This window comes from Hylobates moloch, unplaced genomic scaffold, assembly GCF_009828535.3.
Source record: "Hylobates moloch isolate HMO894 unplaced genomic scaffold, HMol_V3 SCAFFOLD_22, whole genome shotgun sequence".
In the NCBI taxonomy this organism is placed as follows: domain Eukaryota; kingdom Metazoa; phylum Chordata; class Mammalia; order Primates; family Hylobatidae; genus Hylobates; species Hylobates moloch.
This window is the reverse complement of record NW_026652297.1, coordinates 13,683,577-13,700,805: the sequence shown is the minus strand read 5'-3', so window position 1 is coordinate 13,700,805 and position 17,229 is coordinate 13,683,577. Positions and strand designations below refer to the sequence as shown.

General features: G+C 40.4%; 1 protein-coding gene and 1 non-coding gene across 6 annotated transcripts in view; one reads left to right on the top strand and one right to left on the bottom strand.

The window, feature by feature from the left end:
• NCK1 (NCK adaptor protein 1) overlaps nt 1-17,229 on the top strand; it is a 91,444-nt gene that overhangs the window by 13,710 nt on the left and 60,505 nt on the right. The gene's annotated exons all lie outside the window — the stretch shown is intronic.
• Nucleotides 3,052-3,158, bottom strand: LOC116462195 (U6 spliceosomal RNA). The gene has a single exon (XR_004246284.1). It is a non-coding gene; the product is annotated as a U6 spliceosomal RNA (small nuclear RNA).

Here is a 17,229-nt window from a genome sequence, read left to right as displayed (position 1 = left end):
GCTTTTTAAACAACAAATATATTTTCTCCCAGTTCTGAAGAATAGAGTTCAAGAATAAGATGTGGCTAGGTGTGGTGACTCATGCCTGTAATCCCAGTACTTTGGGAGGCCGAGGCGGGTGGATCACTTGAGGCCAGGAGTTTGAGACCAGCCTGGCCAACATAGTGAAATCCCATCTCTACTGAAAATACAGAAACAGCCAGGCTTAGTGTGAGTGCCTGTAGTTACAGCTACTTGGGAGGCTGAGGCAGGAGAGAATCACTTGAACCTGGGAGACAGAGATTGCAGTGAGCCGAGATCATGCCACTGCACTCCAGCCTGGGAGACAGAAGGAAACTCCATCTCAAACAAACAAACAAAGAGAATAATTTGCTGTCAGGGTTAGTTGCTGATGAGGCTTCTCTTTCTGGCATGTAAACCACTGTCGTCTTGCTGTGTCCTTAGATGGGTTTTCAGTGGAATGAGATCTTTCTTTAATTGGATTAGGGCCCCATCCTATGACCTCATTTAGTCTTAATTATCTCCTAAAAGGCCGCATTTCCAAATACAGTCACATTAGGTGTTAGGGCTTCAACATAAGGATTTGGAGGGAGGGGAGAACAGACACAGTTCAGTCCATAACAATGGTTTTCTCCCTATTCTTTTTCCTGAAACTTTTGTCATTTGTTTGGGTCTCTTAGGCTAGTTTTCTAATTTCCTTTTTTTCTCCTATTTTCTACCTCCTAGTCTTTTGCTCTATTTGGAACATTGCTTTGTTTCCCAAGCCTTCTGTTGAATTTTTTATTTTTGTTGTCAAGATTTTGACTTCCCAAGATATTTTTTGTTTTCTTAAATATTTCTTTTTATATAGCATCTGGTGTGTTTTCATGGATGCAATATCTTCTCTAATTTCTGAGTCTATAAATGACTTAAAAAATTTTTTTTTGAGACAGAGTCTTGCTCTGTTGCCCAGGTTGGAGTGCAGTGGTGTGATCGTGGCTCACTGCACCTCAACCTTCCAGGCTCAAGCGATCCTTCTGCCTTGGCTTCCTGAGTAGCTGGGACCACAGGTGCACCACCACACCTGGCTTTTTTTTTTTTTTTTTTTTTTTAACGTAGAGACAAGGTCTTGCTGTCTTGCCCAGGCTGGTCTCAAACTCTTGAGCCCTTGTGATCCTCCCGCCTTGGCCTCCCAAAGTGTTGGGATTATAGGTGTGTGCCACCACACCTGGCCCAAGTGACTTCTGTAAAAATATTTTTTCTCCTTGCAGATTGTCTTGTTTTTTTTCTTCTTTTTTTTTTTTTTTGGAGACATGGTTTCACTCTGTCACCTAGGCTGGAGTGCAGTGGTGCAATCATGGCTCACTGCAGTCTTAGCCTCCCTAGTTTCAGCCTCCCAGCCTCAACCTCCCCAGGTAAGATAATCCTTCCACCTCATCTTCCTGAGTAGCTGCGACCACAGGCAAGCGCTGCCATGCCCAGCTAAGTTTTGTATTTTTTGTAGAGACAAGGTTTTGCCATGTTGCCCAGGCTGGTCTCAAACTCCTGGGCTCAAGTGAACCTCTCGCCTTGGCCTCCCAAACTGTTGGGATTACCGGTGTGAACCACTGTGCCTGGCCACAGACTGTTTTTTCTAAGTTGACTTTTCTCCATTTGTTTTGGTCTCTAACTTGTATGCCGGAGTCTTATTTCAAGTGTCAGTAATGCTTGAGTGATTGATAGCTAAAAACCCTGAATTGATTGGGATTTACAGACTTTGAATTTCAATACATTATGGTCCAAGTGAGTCTTTTTTTATTTTGAGAAAACTCAGTTCAGATGTTTCCTATTGGGTCACGTTCATGAGGGAAAACTCAGTTTGCTTGAGGGTTAAAGGATGGCCACTAGTTTTTTGTTTTGTTTTGGTGTGAGGGAGCGGACTGTCATTCCCCTATTTTTGGTAGAGTACATAGACCTTTAATTATACCTGGTGATTCCAGTTCAGGGACTCTAAAAAACAAAAACAAGGCTGGGCATGGTGGCTCACACCTGTTAATCCCAGCACTTGGGGAGGCTGAGGTGGGCAGATTGTCAGAGCCCAGTAATTCGAGACCAGCCTCAGCAACATGGTGAAACTCCATCTCTACAACAAATACAAAATTTAGCTGGATATGGTGGCATGCACCTGGCTAGCCCAGATACTTGAGAGGCTGAGGTGGGAGGATTGCTTGATCCCAGAAGGCAGAGATTGCAGTGAGCCAAGATGGAGATTGTGCCATTGCACTCCAGCCTGGGTGACAGAGTGAGACCCTGTCTCAAAAAACAAAAGAAAAAACAAAAAAGCCTTTCTAGAGAATAAACCAACAGACTTCTGTTACCAAGAGTGGGTAGCCAACCATCAGGTAGATTTGGGTAGCTTCTAAGGATATATCTGCTTCTCAGGCAGCTTTCACCCAGCCTTCCTTAATTTCCTCTTCCATCCAGTTCAGGCAGTACCTGGTGCTGCCAGTTCCTGTATGTTTTGAGGATTCCAAGATATAAATTGGGGTTTTCAACTCAGGGTTTAGGCTTCACCTTTCTAGAATTTACTAAGTGAGTTAGTTACCAGTTGTCCATCTTTTAGCTTCTGAAATTTTGTTGCTACTGTTTGCTTGTCTGTATATTTTGCTCTTGTGGGTTAGTTTCTTAAAAAAAATCATTTGTGTATTAAATCCACTGTTTTAATTATCACCTCTCCCAAACCCTGTTTTTACTGCCCTAAGATAAGAATGGTTTTTACATTTTTAAAGGGCTGGAAAAAAAAAATGGATATGTGACAGAGACTCAAGCCCACAGAGACTAAAATATTTACTTTTCTTTTTTAACAGAATAAGTTTACTTACTCTGTCCTTGTTATAAAGTTCCTGATTTCCTTTAAGAAACCTGTTTTTAGACTACTACTACTTTTATTCCTATAAAGAAGCTTCAGTTTATAATCCTGAAACTTCCTGAAGCTATCAGATTTAGTCTAATGCATATCATGGAAGTTACAAGTAAAAATTGCTATGATATACTCTGCCCTCCAAGGGATGAGATACATTTTTTAAAAAATTTGAAACTATGGAACGCTTCACGAATTTGTGTGTCATCCTTCTGCAGGGGCCGTGCTAATCTTCCCTGTATCATTCCAGTTTTAGTCTATGTGCTGCTGAAGTGAGCACAAGATACTTCTTTAATAGAAAATCTTAAAGAGTAGGAAAAGCAAAATGTTGAAGAAAGAAATCACAGAACATATAATGTGTATACACATGCATTGTTCTTGTCATCTAAGTGCAGAGCATAGGAGGCTCATATACTTTAAAGAGGGCTGATTAAAAAAAATGGCTCATTTAAAATATGATTTGGGCCCGTTCTTTTGGGCCTACAACTGCCCCTTTCTCCATTCTTCGTAGTTAGCAAATCATAGCTGCGGGAATAAATTGGCTTTAGGTAATAAGCTGTTTGAGGCAGTAATATACATATATATTTATATATACATACATATATGTGTGTGTTGTCTGTATTTGTATATTTTCCCCTGATGTCAGTGAGAGATGAGAGGGATAATTAATGTGGGTCATGTGTTATACTCAATTACATTGTTCAGAAAATAGAGTAAAATGTGTTTTTCTTTAAGTCCTGGCTTCCAGAAAGCTCAGGTATGTTTCATCTTAATTGTATGAGCAATCTAATTTCTAGTAATTATAAAGGCTTCTTATATAATTATGTTTTTCTTTCCTCTAAATTATGTCTTTGTCATTTATGATTGTTATTTTTTAATATGTATATCCTAGACTTGTTTTTTTGTTTGTTTTTGAGACAGGTTATGGCTCTGTCACTCAGTTGAAGTGCAGTGGCACGATCTTGGCTCACTGCAACCTCCACCTCCTAGGCTCAACAATCCTTCCACCTTAGCCTCCCAAGTAGCTGGGACTACAGTCACGTGCCACCGTGACTGGCCAAGTTTTGTAATTTTTGTAGAGGCAGGGTTTCTCCATGTTGCCCAGGCTGGCCTCTAACTTCTGGGTTCAATTGATCCACCTGCCTTGGCCTCCCAAAGTGCTGGGATTTACAGGTGTGAGCCACTGTGCCCGGCCAGTTTCTGTGAACATGTAAACTCATGCACAATTAAAAAAAAAATGGGATCGCATGCCATACTTTGTTTTCTAGCTTGGCTTTTATGAACATCCTTCTGTGTCAGTGTATGCATAAATCTAAAGGTGTTTTTTGTTTTTAAAACCAAAAAAACTGCCTACATTGTCTCTGTTATAAAGTTCCTGATTTTCTTTAATAGAGCTGTTTCTACTTTTATTCCAACAAAGAATATACGTATTTTTTTTAGGTGCTAAAAACTTCATTTTTTTCTCATCTCTAGTATTGGAGTAATACTTAATCAAAGGATAGCTGTAAGGCTACAATGAGAATTTACGAATCAGTGTAACTGCTAAGCAGTGTTTGGTATCCATGAAGAGCTTGTCTGGATCTCCCTTCCTGCCTAAGATCAATTTCTAAATGTAAAATAACTGGTTTCAAAGATATAGATGTTTATTTAAAATGTTGCTGACTGTTGCCAAACTGCTATCTAGAAAAGACATTCCAATGTACACCTTTACCATAGTGTTTCTTAACGCTGTGTTACCATTCTTTCTAGTCTTTGCCAGCCTGGTAGGCAAAAAATGGACAAAACTAAAAGGAGAATTAGACAAATCCGTAAGCATAATATGAGATATTTCAGCATGCCTCTCTGAGTAATTAGAATAATGATACAAAAATATGTAAAAGATTTAAACACTATAATTATCAAATGAATCTAATTGACATGCATTGAACATTTCACCTAATACCTACAGAATGCAGATTTTTTTTAAGTGCCTATGAAAGTTTTTCCCAAATTGACACATACTGGACAATAAAAAAATCAAAATAATCAATTCTTGAGTGTTTTCTGACATGTTGGAATTAAGCCAGAAATGGATTACCAAAAAAACTAGAAAATTGTCAGCTGTTTGAAGATAAGCAATATATTCCTGAGTAATTCACGGATTATAGAAGAAATAACATTAAACTATTTTGAACAGAACCATGAAAATATAGTATAACTTAAAGGATGTATATAGAGCCATGCTTAGAGGAAGAGTAATAGCCTTCAAATCTATACATGAGAAAGAATGAAGGCTAAAAATAATTGAAAGGACTTCTAAATAAAGATGGCTGAGTGAAAGACACATTTACTTTTATTCCCTTTGATAGCCCAGCAAGGTGACAGTAAAGGATACTTTTAGAAGATTTGAACTACACAGGTAAAGAGAATGAAAGAAGAGACAGCAACAATAAAATTTGGAAACTGGAAAGCAAGTGAACTGATGGTAAACTTCTTACTGGACTTAAAAATGTTTAATCCTGACTGGCAGGAGCAAAAGTAGAAAATACTGCTCAGGCTCAGGAATTGGCAGCATCAGGTGTTTTTGGCAGGGAGGAGGTAAGGGTGGTGCTAAAAACAGGAGGATTTCTTGAAAATCTGTTTAAGAAACAGCTCAATCATAATAGCCCCAAAGTAGAAGCAACTCAGATGTCCATCAGCTGATAAATGGTTACATGTAATGTATATCCACACAATTAAATACTATTTGGCAGTAAAAAGGAATACAGAACTGTTACATGTTATAACATGATGAACCTTGAAAACATTATGCTGTGAAAGAAGCCAGTCACAAACGACCACAGTATTGTATGATACATGCTATAACACAGATAAACCTTTAAAACATGCTAAGTAGGCCGGACACGGTGGCTCACACCTGTAATCCCAGCACTTTGGGAGGCCAAGACTGGCAGATCACTTGAGGTCCGGAGTTTGAGACCAGCCTGGCCAACATGGTGAAACCCCGTCTTGACTATAAACACACAAATTAGCCGGACGTGGTGGCGGGCACCTATAATCCCAGTTACACGGGAGGCTGAAGCAGGAGAATCATTTGAACTGGGGAGGTGGAGGTTGCAGTGAGCCAAGATAGCGACACAGCACTTTAGCCAGGGCGACAGAGTGGGACTCTGTCTCAAAAACAAACAAATGTGCTAAGTAAAGACCACATTGTATGATTCCATTTGTATGAAGTGTCCAGAAATTGTGTATTTGTAGAGATAGAGTGGTTGCATAGGACTGGGAGTAGGGGAGGTTAGAGGGAAATGGGAAGTGACTCTAGGGTATGGAGTTTCTTTTTGGGGTGACAAAAATTTTCTAAAATTCATTGTGGGAATAGTTGTGCAACTGAATAGACTGAAACATTGAATTGCATACTTTAAATGAGTGAGTTTTATGATAATCTGAGTTATATCTCAATAAAGCTTTTTTTTTTTTTTTAGAAAGTTTGAATCTAGATTCCTTCTTTAGTTTGTATCGCTGAGTTACTGCCTTCTTCAGTACCCCAGCAAGAAGACTGACTATTGTTTCTGACACTGAGGGTGAGCACTAGACACAATTGGAGGTCAAGCGTTCTACAGAAAACACTGAATTAAGTTAAAATGCTCAATATTGAGACCCTTACTGAGGCCTCTTCTCTTTGGCTTCCAGAATTCTGACAATCAAGTGGGAATTTGGAGGATGGTTCTCTTACTAACCCAAGAAGAGAATCTATGTTATTTACAATAGCTTTTATGACCCTCCTTTTAAATATGAGGAGATAATCAAAGATCACCAGACATGTGAAGAAAGCTTCTCATATAAGAAACCAAAAGAAATAGAAAAAAAAAAACAACTGGGAGCAATCAGAACAACAAAAAAAGGCTCAATAGAACACTCAATAGAAAGGTTGAAGTTAGAGTAAAGGAGTCCTTTCATAAAGTAGAGGAAAAGATGGAAAATAAATGAGAAAAGAAACTTAAAAGGTCAGTCAGAGGTCAGCTTCCAAATAACAGAAGTACTAGTAGACATCAGAGAAAAGAAGGAATTATCAGTAAAATATTCAAGAAAAATTCACAGAATCAAGGAACATGATTTTGCAGAATGAGAGGCTCTCTGGGTACCCTGGAAAAATGAAAGAAAATAGATATACACTTTCAATTAAAGCCTATTCAGGAAAAGGGAGACCACACCAATTACTGTACCAGAATCTAAAATAAAGAGTTGTTTACCCAGATATTATGGGTTGAGTTATATCTCCCTCAGAAAGATATGTTGAATTCCTAATCCCTAGTACTTAAAAATGTGACCTTATGTGCACTATTCACAATAGCAAAGACTTGGAACCAACCCAAATGTCCATCAACAATAGACTGGATAAAGAAAATGTGGCACATGTACAGCATGGAATACTATGCAGCCATAAAAAAGAATGAGTTCATGTCCTTTGCAGGGACATGGATGAATCTGGAAGCCACCATTCTCAGCAAAATATCACAAGGACAGAAAACCAAACACTGCATATTCTAACTCATAAGTGGGAGTTGAACAATGAGAACACATGGACACAGGGAGGGGAACATCACACACTGGGGCCTGTTGGGTGGGGGGCAGGGGGAAGGATAGCATTAGGAGAAATAATGTAAATGACAAGTTGATGGGTGCAGCAAACCAACATGGCACATGTATATCTCTGTAACAAACCTGCACGTTGTGCACATGTATCTTAGAACTTAAAGTATATAAAAAAAAAAAAAAAAAAAAAAAGGCCGGGCGCAGTGGCTCACGCCTGTAATCCCAGCACTTTGGGAGGCTGAGATGGGTGGATCACGAGGTCAGGAGATTGAGACCATCCCGGCTAACACGGTGAAACCCCGACTTTGCTAAAAATACAAAAAAATTAGCCAGGTGTGGTGGTGGGCACCTGTAGTCCCAGTTAGTCAGGAGGCTGAGGCAGGAGAATGGCGTGAACCCGGGCAGTGGAGCTTGTAGAGAGCCGAGGTCATGCCACTGCACTCCAGCCTGGGTGACAGAGCGAGACTCCGTCTCAAAAAAAAAAAAGAATGTGACCTTATTTTGAAATGGGGTCTTTACAGAGGTAAACAAGTTAAAATGAGGTTATTAGGGTGGACCCTAATCCAGCATGACTTCAGGCCTTTTCAAAAATGGGGAGATTTTGACACAGAGACAGAACATCAGGGAGAAAATTACTATCTACAAGCCAACTAGGAGGGAGCCTAGAGCAGATTCTTCCTAGCATCTTCAGAAGGAACATGTTCCTGCCGAAATACCTTGATTTCAGACTTCTGGCCTCCAGAACAGTGAGAATGTGTTTCCTTGATGTTGCCACTTGATATCTCCTGGATCTTGAACTTAAGACAATCAACAAACTTCTTGTTTGTTTGTTTTTTTGAGGCAGGGTCTTGCTCTGTGACCCATGCTAGAGTGCAGCCTCAATCTCCTAGGCTCAAGGGATCCTCATATTTCAGCCTCCCATGTAGCTAGGACCACCTAGGTGTGTGTGCTACCATACTAGCTAATTTTTTGACCCTTTGTAGAGATGGGGATTCTCGCTTCTTTGCCCTGGCTGGTCTTGAACTCCTGGGCTCAAGCAGTCCTTCCACCGCAGCCTCCCAAAGTGTGGGGATTATGGGTGTTAGGCTACCACACCCAGCCAACAAACTCTTGATCCCTTCATTCTTAAACTGCACTCCAGGTCTGCTTTCTGCCTTCCCCCCTACATTTGTTCATTCCTGTCTTTCTCATTTCATTAAATGGTATTGCCATCCACTCAGTAGCTAGAAGCCAGGTGTCATACTTGATACCTTTCTTTTCCTCATTCTAACGCTCACATACTTCCAGTCCATCAGTAAATCCTGTTTTTTCTACCTCCAAATACATCTTGAATTCTTCTTTTCTCTATCTGCATCACCATACCAAGTCAAGCAACCATCATCTCTTCACTTACATTGTTGGCCTCTTATTTTATTTTATTTGAGATGGAGTCTCACTCTGTCACCCAGGCTGGAGTGCAGTGGTGCGATCTTGGCTCACTGCAGCCTCTGCCTCCTGGGTTCAAGCAGTTCTTCTGCCTCAGCCTCCCGAGTAGCTGGGACTACAGGTGCATGCCACTACGCCCGGCTAATTTTTGTATTTTTAGTGGGGACGGGATTTCACCATATTGGCCAGGCTGGTCTTGAACTCCTGACTTCATGATCTGCCTGCCTCGGCCTCCCAAAGTGCTGGGATTAGAGGCGTGAGCCGCCACGCCCAGCTTCTATTTTTTATTGTGGTAAACTGCATAAGCATGAAGTTGAACATCTTAACCATTTTAAGTATACAGTTCAGTATTAAGTATATTTACATTGTTGTACAACCAATCCCCAGAACTTTTTCATCTTGTAAAACTGAAACTGTATACATACTAACAACTCCCCAAGTCTCCCCTCCTAGCCCCTGGCAACCACTATTCTTTGTTTCTCCTTTATGTTTGTGTAAATTTGTTTGCTCTAGGTACCTCATATAAATGGAATCATATATTGTCTTTCCGTGGCTGGCTTATTTCACTTAATGTCTTGAAGGTTCATCCGTTTTGTAGCACATGTCAAAATTTTCTTCCTTGTTAAGGCTGAATAATATTCTATTGCTTATATATACCACATTTTGTTTATCCATTCATTTGTTGATGAGCAGCTTGGGTTGCTTCCACATTGTAGCTGTTAAGAATAATGTTTCTATGAACATGGGTGTAGAAATATGTGTTCAGGTTCCTGCTTTCAGTTTTTTGATGTACACCCAGAAGTTGAATTGCTGGATTATATGGTAAGCTATTTTTTATCTTTTGAGGAACCACCATACCGTTTTCCATAGCAGCTGCACCATTTTACATTACCACCAGCCATGCATAAGAAAGAGTTCCAATATCATTACATTTTCACTTGTTTTCTGTGTGTTTTTTTTTTTTTTTTTTTTTTGAGACGGAGTCTGGCTCTGTCGCCCAGGCTGGAGTGCAGTGGCGCGATGTCGGCTCACTGCAAGCTCCGCCTCCCGGGTTCACGCCATTTTCCTGCCTCAGCCTCCTGAATAGCTGGAACTACAGGTGCCTGCCACCACGCCCAGCTAATTTTTTTGTATTTTTAGTAGACAGGGTTTCACTGTGTTAGCCAGGATGGTCTCGATATCCTGACCTCGTGATCCGCCCACCTCGGCCTCCCAAAGTACTGGGATTACAGGCATGAGCCACCGCGCCCGGCTGTGTGTTTTTTTTTTTTTTTAATAGTAGCTATCTTAATGGTGATATCTCTGTGGTTTTGATTTGCATTTCCATAACGGCTAGTGATGATGAGCATCTTTTCATATGCTTGTTGGCTATTTGTATATATTTCGAGAAATGTCTATTTTGTTTGTTTGCCCATTTTTCATTTGGGTTATGTTTTTGTTGAGTCTGACAGGTCTTTTTATTTTTACTTTTGTCTGTCCATTTAACTCATTCAGCAGCACACAACAACCAGAGAAATGTTTTTAAGATTTCTGCATTAATGATACAACAATAAATCTTACTTGGCAGCATAATACAATGAAAGTTTACATTACTTTCTCACATCTGTGTGTGTGTGTGTGTGTGTGTTGAGGGGCATCTTTGCTTTATGCAGTCACTTGGAGCACAGGTACCTGTATTTTATGTCACCACCATAATCAGCTTTGGCTTCTCAGATTGTTTTGGAAGGGAAAGTGTGTGTGGACAAAGATTTTAGGGTCCAGGCTAGAAGTGGCATATATCACTTTTACCCATTCAGTTCCATTGGTCAGAACTGAGTCGTGATCTTACCTAATTGCAGGGGTGGCTGGGAAATGTAATATAGCAGTGTTCTAATGAAGAGAACATAGTCATTAGTGAATACTAGCAGTTTCTGTCACAACGTGTATTGGATTATTATTTCCTTGCTTAAAATCCTTCTTATTACATGACTTTTTTAAAGACACAGTCTCATTCTGTTGCCCAGGCTGGAGTGCAGTGGTGTGATCTCAGCTCACTGCAACCTCCTCCTCCTGGGTTCAAGCAATTCTTGTGCCTCAGCCTCCCAAGTAGCTGGGATTACAGGCATGCGCCACCACACCCAGCCAATTTTTTGTGTTTTTTAGTAGACACAGGGCTTACCATGTTGGCCAAGGCTGGTCTCGTACTACTGGCATCATGTGATCTGTCCACCTTGGCCTCCCAAAGTGCTGGGATTACAGGCATGAGCCCCCATGCCCAGCCTACTTCTTATTACTTCTTATTACATGTAGAATAAAATTGGCCTGTGTCTCTCCCAATCTCACATTGTACCACTTTTGCCCTTGTTCTCTGGCCACATCTCTAGCCACACAGTCATTTTCTGTAACGTGAGATTTTTTTTTCCCCCTCCTGGAACCTATGTGCTTTGCAGTTTCTTTTGCTTGGAGCACTCTACTTTAAATATTTACATGACTGCCTCCTCTTCATCCTTAAAATGTCCACTTAAATTTTTTATCTCTAACTACAAGCTCTAATTAGAGTAGCACTCATATTCTGTCCTTTATGATAGCACTGTGTTAATCTTTGTCACAGCATTTTTTGCAACCTGTAATTATTTTATTTGAAAAAATTTTATTCCTCTGCTAGAAAGAGGTGTCTGTCTTGCTCACTGTTGTATCCCTGCATTAACTGGCCAATGCTTAGGATACATTAGTCACTCAGTAGATACGTTGTTGTAGGGAATCTATTATATAGAACAGACTGAAATGGAGATAGTTGAATTTTAACCAAGAGCTCTTAGGATAATTTAGGTGAGTTGCTGAAGGCTTGAGTTTTAGTGATATCAGTGTAAATGGAACAGAAAAGGATGGATGAGAGGCATTTCAAGAGAAAAACCAATACAAATTGATGTGTGACTTAAGGGGAACCTGGGTGAATTGGAAGATAATGATTTATAATTATAATTAATAGATTGGTAAAGAGGATAGAAGGGCTGGATTTTTGGAGATGATGCATATTCAATTTTTGGAGATTGATGCATATTCAATTTGAGGTGATAGCAAGATATTTGAGTAGAAATGTTGAGGAACAGTAGCTTGGATTAGAGAACACAATTGAAATTACAGAGCCTAGGCCAGAGGTGATATGATGAAGTCATAAAAAATGAACGAGCTCTCTAGAGAGAGGGTATATGTGAGAAGAGCAGATGGCTCAGTGGAAGGAAAATGAGGAGCCAGAAATGGAAACCAGAAGCAGGTGGTGTGGAGGGAGGGAAACCAATTTAATGTAGGGGTAAGGAAACCAGCAGTTTCAAGAAAGAGGGATGATTAGGTTGGCTGCCTCCAGTATAGCTATTCCTTGTCATATGCATTTGAAAGTTCTGAAGTGTTACCTTTTATTAAGTAGTTTGAGATCAGAGGGTACCTTGGGTTTTATTTATTCTATAAGAAAGTATAGCTTAATGAGAATGATAGACTACAGCTTTGAGTTACTGTCTTGTCTTTTTTTTTGAAACAGGGTCCTGCTCTGTGGCCCAAGCTGGAGTGCAGTGGTGCCGCCTCGCTCACTGCAACCTCCGCCTCCTGGGTTCAAGCAATTCTTGTGCCTCAGCCTCCAGAGTAGCTGGGATTACAGGCATGTGGCACTATGCCCGGCTAATTTCTGTATTTTTAGTAGAGATGGAGTTTCATCATGTTGGTCAGGCTGGTCTCGAGGTGATCCTTCTGCCTTGGCCTCCCAAAATGTAGGCTTGAGCCACCACGCCTGACCTTTTTTTTTTTTCTTTTTTTGAGAGGGAGTCTCACTCTATTGCCCAGGTTGGAGTGCAGTGGCCCGATCTCGGCTCACTGCAACTTCCACCTCCTGGATTCAAGGGATTCTCCTGCCTCAGCCTCCCAAGTAGCTGGGATTACAGGCACCTGCCACCACGCCTGGCTAATTTTTGTATATTTAGTAGAGACGGTTTTTCACCGTGTCGGCCAGGCCAAATGTAAACTTTCATTGTATTATGCTGCCAAGTAAGATTTATTGTTGTATCATTAATGCAGAAATCTTAAAAACATTTCTCTGGCTGTTGTGTGCTGCTGTGTGAAGAATGAGTTAAATGGACCTGAACTCCTGACCTCAAGTGTTCTGCCCACCTTGGCCTCCCCAAGTGTTGAGATTATAGGTGTGAGCCACTGCGCCTGCCCAAGTTCTTATGTTTTAGAGATATTTACTTAAATATTTATGGATGAAAATATTTTTTAGAGGTGTACACTGAAATATTTACAGACAAATTTTTGGAGGTATACACTGAAATATTTACAGGCAAAAGTGTTTTGCTTCAAAATACTTAAGCAAGGAAACAGGAATGGGTGAGAATATGGATATTGTGGCCATGGACAAGTGGCCTTGAGTTGATGATTTTAGCTACATGATGGGTTTAAGGGGTTTGTTCTCTTCTTTAATGTGTGTTTGAAATTTTACATAATAGAAATTATAAAAGGAGAGAATTGTCTTTTCCAGCTATAACCTTGGGCACATTACTTAAACTTTTTTGAGACAGGGTCTTGCTCTATCACGTAGGCTAGAGTGCAGTGGCTCGATACTCTTCAGCTCCTTAAGTAGCTGGAACTATAAGTACATGCCACCATGGCTGGTTAATTTTTGAATTTTTTGTAGAGACAGGATTTTGCCATGTTGCCCAGGCTGGCCTCCAACTCCTGGGCTCAAGTGATTTGCCTGCCTTGGCCTCCGAAAGTGCTGGGATTACAGGTGTGAGCCACTGCACCCAGTGTACTTAAACCTTTGAAGCCTTAGTTTCTTCAGTTAAAAATGGTGATATTAATACTGATTTTATCAGTTTGCTGTGGTGATTAATGACAATGTATTAAAACCACTTAGCATACTTACTCTGTGCACTCATTGTCCAGTAAATATTTCTGAAGTGAAATACAGTGAGATAACAGTTAGGCATCAAGGTTAAGGGATTTGTAGAGGGAGAAAAGGTTCTGGGCTCTTTATAGCAACCTTTCTTAAGAGATATGTTCTTTTTAGAATGTTGTAAAGTTGGAATGGCTAACTTAAAAGCTTCCATAGACATAATATTTATTTATTTTGGCATGTTTTTAGTAGGAGTTTTCTGATCTGAATGTGTACAAAAGCAGCAGTACAGTGGTATTTCATCTGTTCTAAACCACATCCTTTTACTGAATCTTATTCCGGAAGCATTTATAAGGCAGGTGCCCCTTTGAAAGACATTGTCCTTTAAAGTAGTTTGAAGGTAAATTTTCATTTAACGTTGAAGTCAAATGAGGGAATACTTAAAATGGAAGCATGGGTTAATAAAATTGTATAAACACTAACTTCTAAGAGCACCTGACTTAAAGTGTATATTTTTTGGTAGTAACTTGGCTCTAGGTAGTATATAGTTATCTTTTTTTTTTCTTTTGCAGTAAAACTTGGTTATGGATCGTATATACTTGTCCTTTGGTATCCATGAGGTATTGGTTCCAAGACTCCTTGCAAATACCAAAATTTGAGGATGCTTGAGTCTCTTGTGTAAAATGGAGTAGTATTTACATATAACCTATGCACATCTCCTGTACACTCGAACTCATCTCTAGATTACCTAATACATGGTAAATGGTATTTAGATAGTTAATACTATATTGTTTAGGGAATAATGACAAGGAAAAAACGTCTGTATATGTTTAGTACAGGTGCATTTTTTTTCCTGAATGTTTTAAATCCACGGCTGGTTGAATTCATAGATGCGGAACCCATGGATACAGAGGGCCAACTGTACTAAGAAATTGCTGTCACAGTCTGTAGATGTCATACAGTTTTGTCTCCAGATAAATAAGAGACCTGTGAACACAAAGGAAACTTTCTTGTATGCCTTTTCATTCTCATGTTTTTAAAGTTTGTTTATTTTTTGTTTAGGGAACTTTAATGAGTTACTTAGGCGGAGTTTGGAACTGTCCTGTAGCTACGTGATCAGTCATTTTTTTTTCCTTTCTTTTTCTTTTTTTCTGAGACGGAGTTTTGCTCTTATTGCCCAGGCTGGAATGCAATGGCACAATCTCAGCTCACTGCAACCTCCGCCTCCCAGGTTCAAGTGATTCTTATGCCTCAGCCTCCCAAGTAGCTGGGACTACAGGCATGTGCCAGGCTAATTTTTGTGTTATTAGTAGAGACGGGGTTTCACTATGTTGGCCAGGCTGGTCTCGAACTCCTGACCTCAGGTGATCCACCTGCTTTGGTCTCCCAAAGTGCTGGGATTACAGGTGTGAGCCACCGCGCCCAGCCCCTATCTTTTATATTGTGTTTTATTTCTTTAGAAATGAGGTTTCACTGTGTCTTCCAGACTGGAGTACAGTGGCTGTTCACAGGCACCATCATAATGCACTGCGGCCTCCAACTCTTGGCCTCAAATGATCTTCCCACCTTATCCTCTTGAGTATCTGGGACTACAGGAGTGCACCGCCATGCTCAGCATTTTTTTTTCTATCTTAACATAAAATGGAAAAAAAGTTACTGTTGCCTTTTCTCCTGACAAATAGCAGCCTAAGTAAGACTGGTAGTTTGGAATAAAGGATAAGTTAAAAGGGCAGGAAGGTGAGGAGAGAAGTGTTTAAAAATGAAGGCGAGAAGGAGAAAAAGGAGTTGAGAGATAAAGTTTATATTTTCCTGTGCCTTAATATCAACTTGCAGTGAATTAGTTGAAAATTGGCCTTGCCAGTTACATATAATTGGTGACTTTTAAGTTGTTTGCCACCTGGAACAGACATAACTTCTTTAGCATAAAATTCAGATACAACTGTCGTTGAATTTATGTTTCCATAAAATTGGTAGAACTTTTAGCATTAGGTAGGAGAAGAGGACAGGGAAAGACAGCTATGTCTCAGGCACTGTACTGTTTTACCTATTTTGTTAAATCCTCACAGCAACCCTGTAGGTGTTACTAGAGTTAGATAACTTGCTCAGTGTTACACAGATAATAAATGACAGAGCAAGAATTCAAACTGTAATGTTTCTGTTCTCGTTATCTTTTATTCATCGCCTTCATTATTTTTGCTTTCTTTTTTTTTTTTCTTTTGAGATGGAGTCTTGCTCTTGTCACCCAGGCTGGAGTGCAATGGCATGATCTCTGCCCACTGGAACCTCCGCCTCCTGGGTTCAAGTAATTCTCCTGCCTCAGCCTCCCAAGTAGCTGGGATTACAGGCATGGGCCACCATGCCTGGTTAATTTTGTATTTTTAATAGAGATGGGGGTTTCGCCATGTTGGTCAGGCTGGTCTTGAACTCCTGACCTCAGGTGATCCACCCGCCTCAGCCTCCCAAAGTGCTGGGATTACAGGTATGAGCCACCACGCCTGGCCTGATGATGGACACTTTGGTTGCTTCCACTTTTTGGCTGTTGTGAATAATGCTGTTATGAACATGGGTGTACAAATATCTATTTGAGTTCTCACTTTTACTTCTTTTGGGTTTGTATCCAGAAGTGAAATTGCTGGATCATATGGTAATTCTGTTTCTAATTTTTTGAAGAACTGCTATATGGGTTTCCACAGTGGCTGTACCATCTTATCTTCCCACCAGCAATGCACAAGGGTTCTAGTTTTCTACATCTTCACAAACACTTGGTATTTTCTGTAGTCATCATCTTTTTTTTTTTTTTTTTTTTTTTTGAGATGGAGTCTAGCTCTGTCACCCAGGCTGGAGTGCAGTGCGCAGTCTTGGCTTACTGCAAGCTCCACCTCCCGGGTTCACGCCATTCTCCTGCTTCAGCCTCTCCGAGTAGCTGGGACTACAGGTGCCCGCCACCACGCCCGGCTAATTTTTTTTGTATTTTTAGTAGAGACGGGGTTTCACCGTGGTCTCGATCTCCTGACCTCGTGATCCGCCTGCCTCGACCTCCCAAAGTGCTGGGATTACAAGCAGGTTGTGGGGGTATTATTGTGGTTCTGATTTGGATTTTTCTTTTTTTTTTTTTTTTTTCATTTAAATTTTTTTTTTTTTTTTTTTTATACTTTAGGAATGTGCAGGTTTGTTACATATGTATCCATGTGCCATGTTGATTTCCTGCACCCATTAACTCGTCATTTAGCATTAGGTGTATCTCCTAATGCTGTCCCTCTCCCCTCCCCCCACCCCACAACAGTCCCCGGAGTGTGATGTTCCCCTTCCTGTGTCCATGAGTTCTCATTGTTCAATTCCCACCTATGAGTGAGAACATGCGGTGTTTGGTTTTTTGTCCTTGCGATAGTTTACTGAGAATGATGTTTTCCAGTTTCATCCATGTCCCTACAAAGGACACGAACTCATCATTTTTTATGGCTGCATAGTATTCCATGGTGTATATGTGCCACAT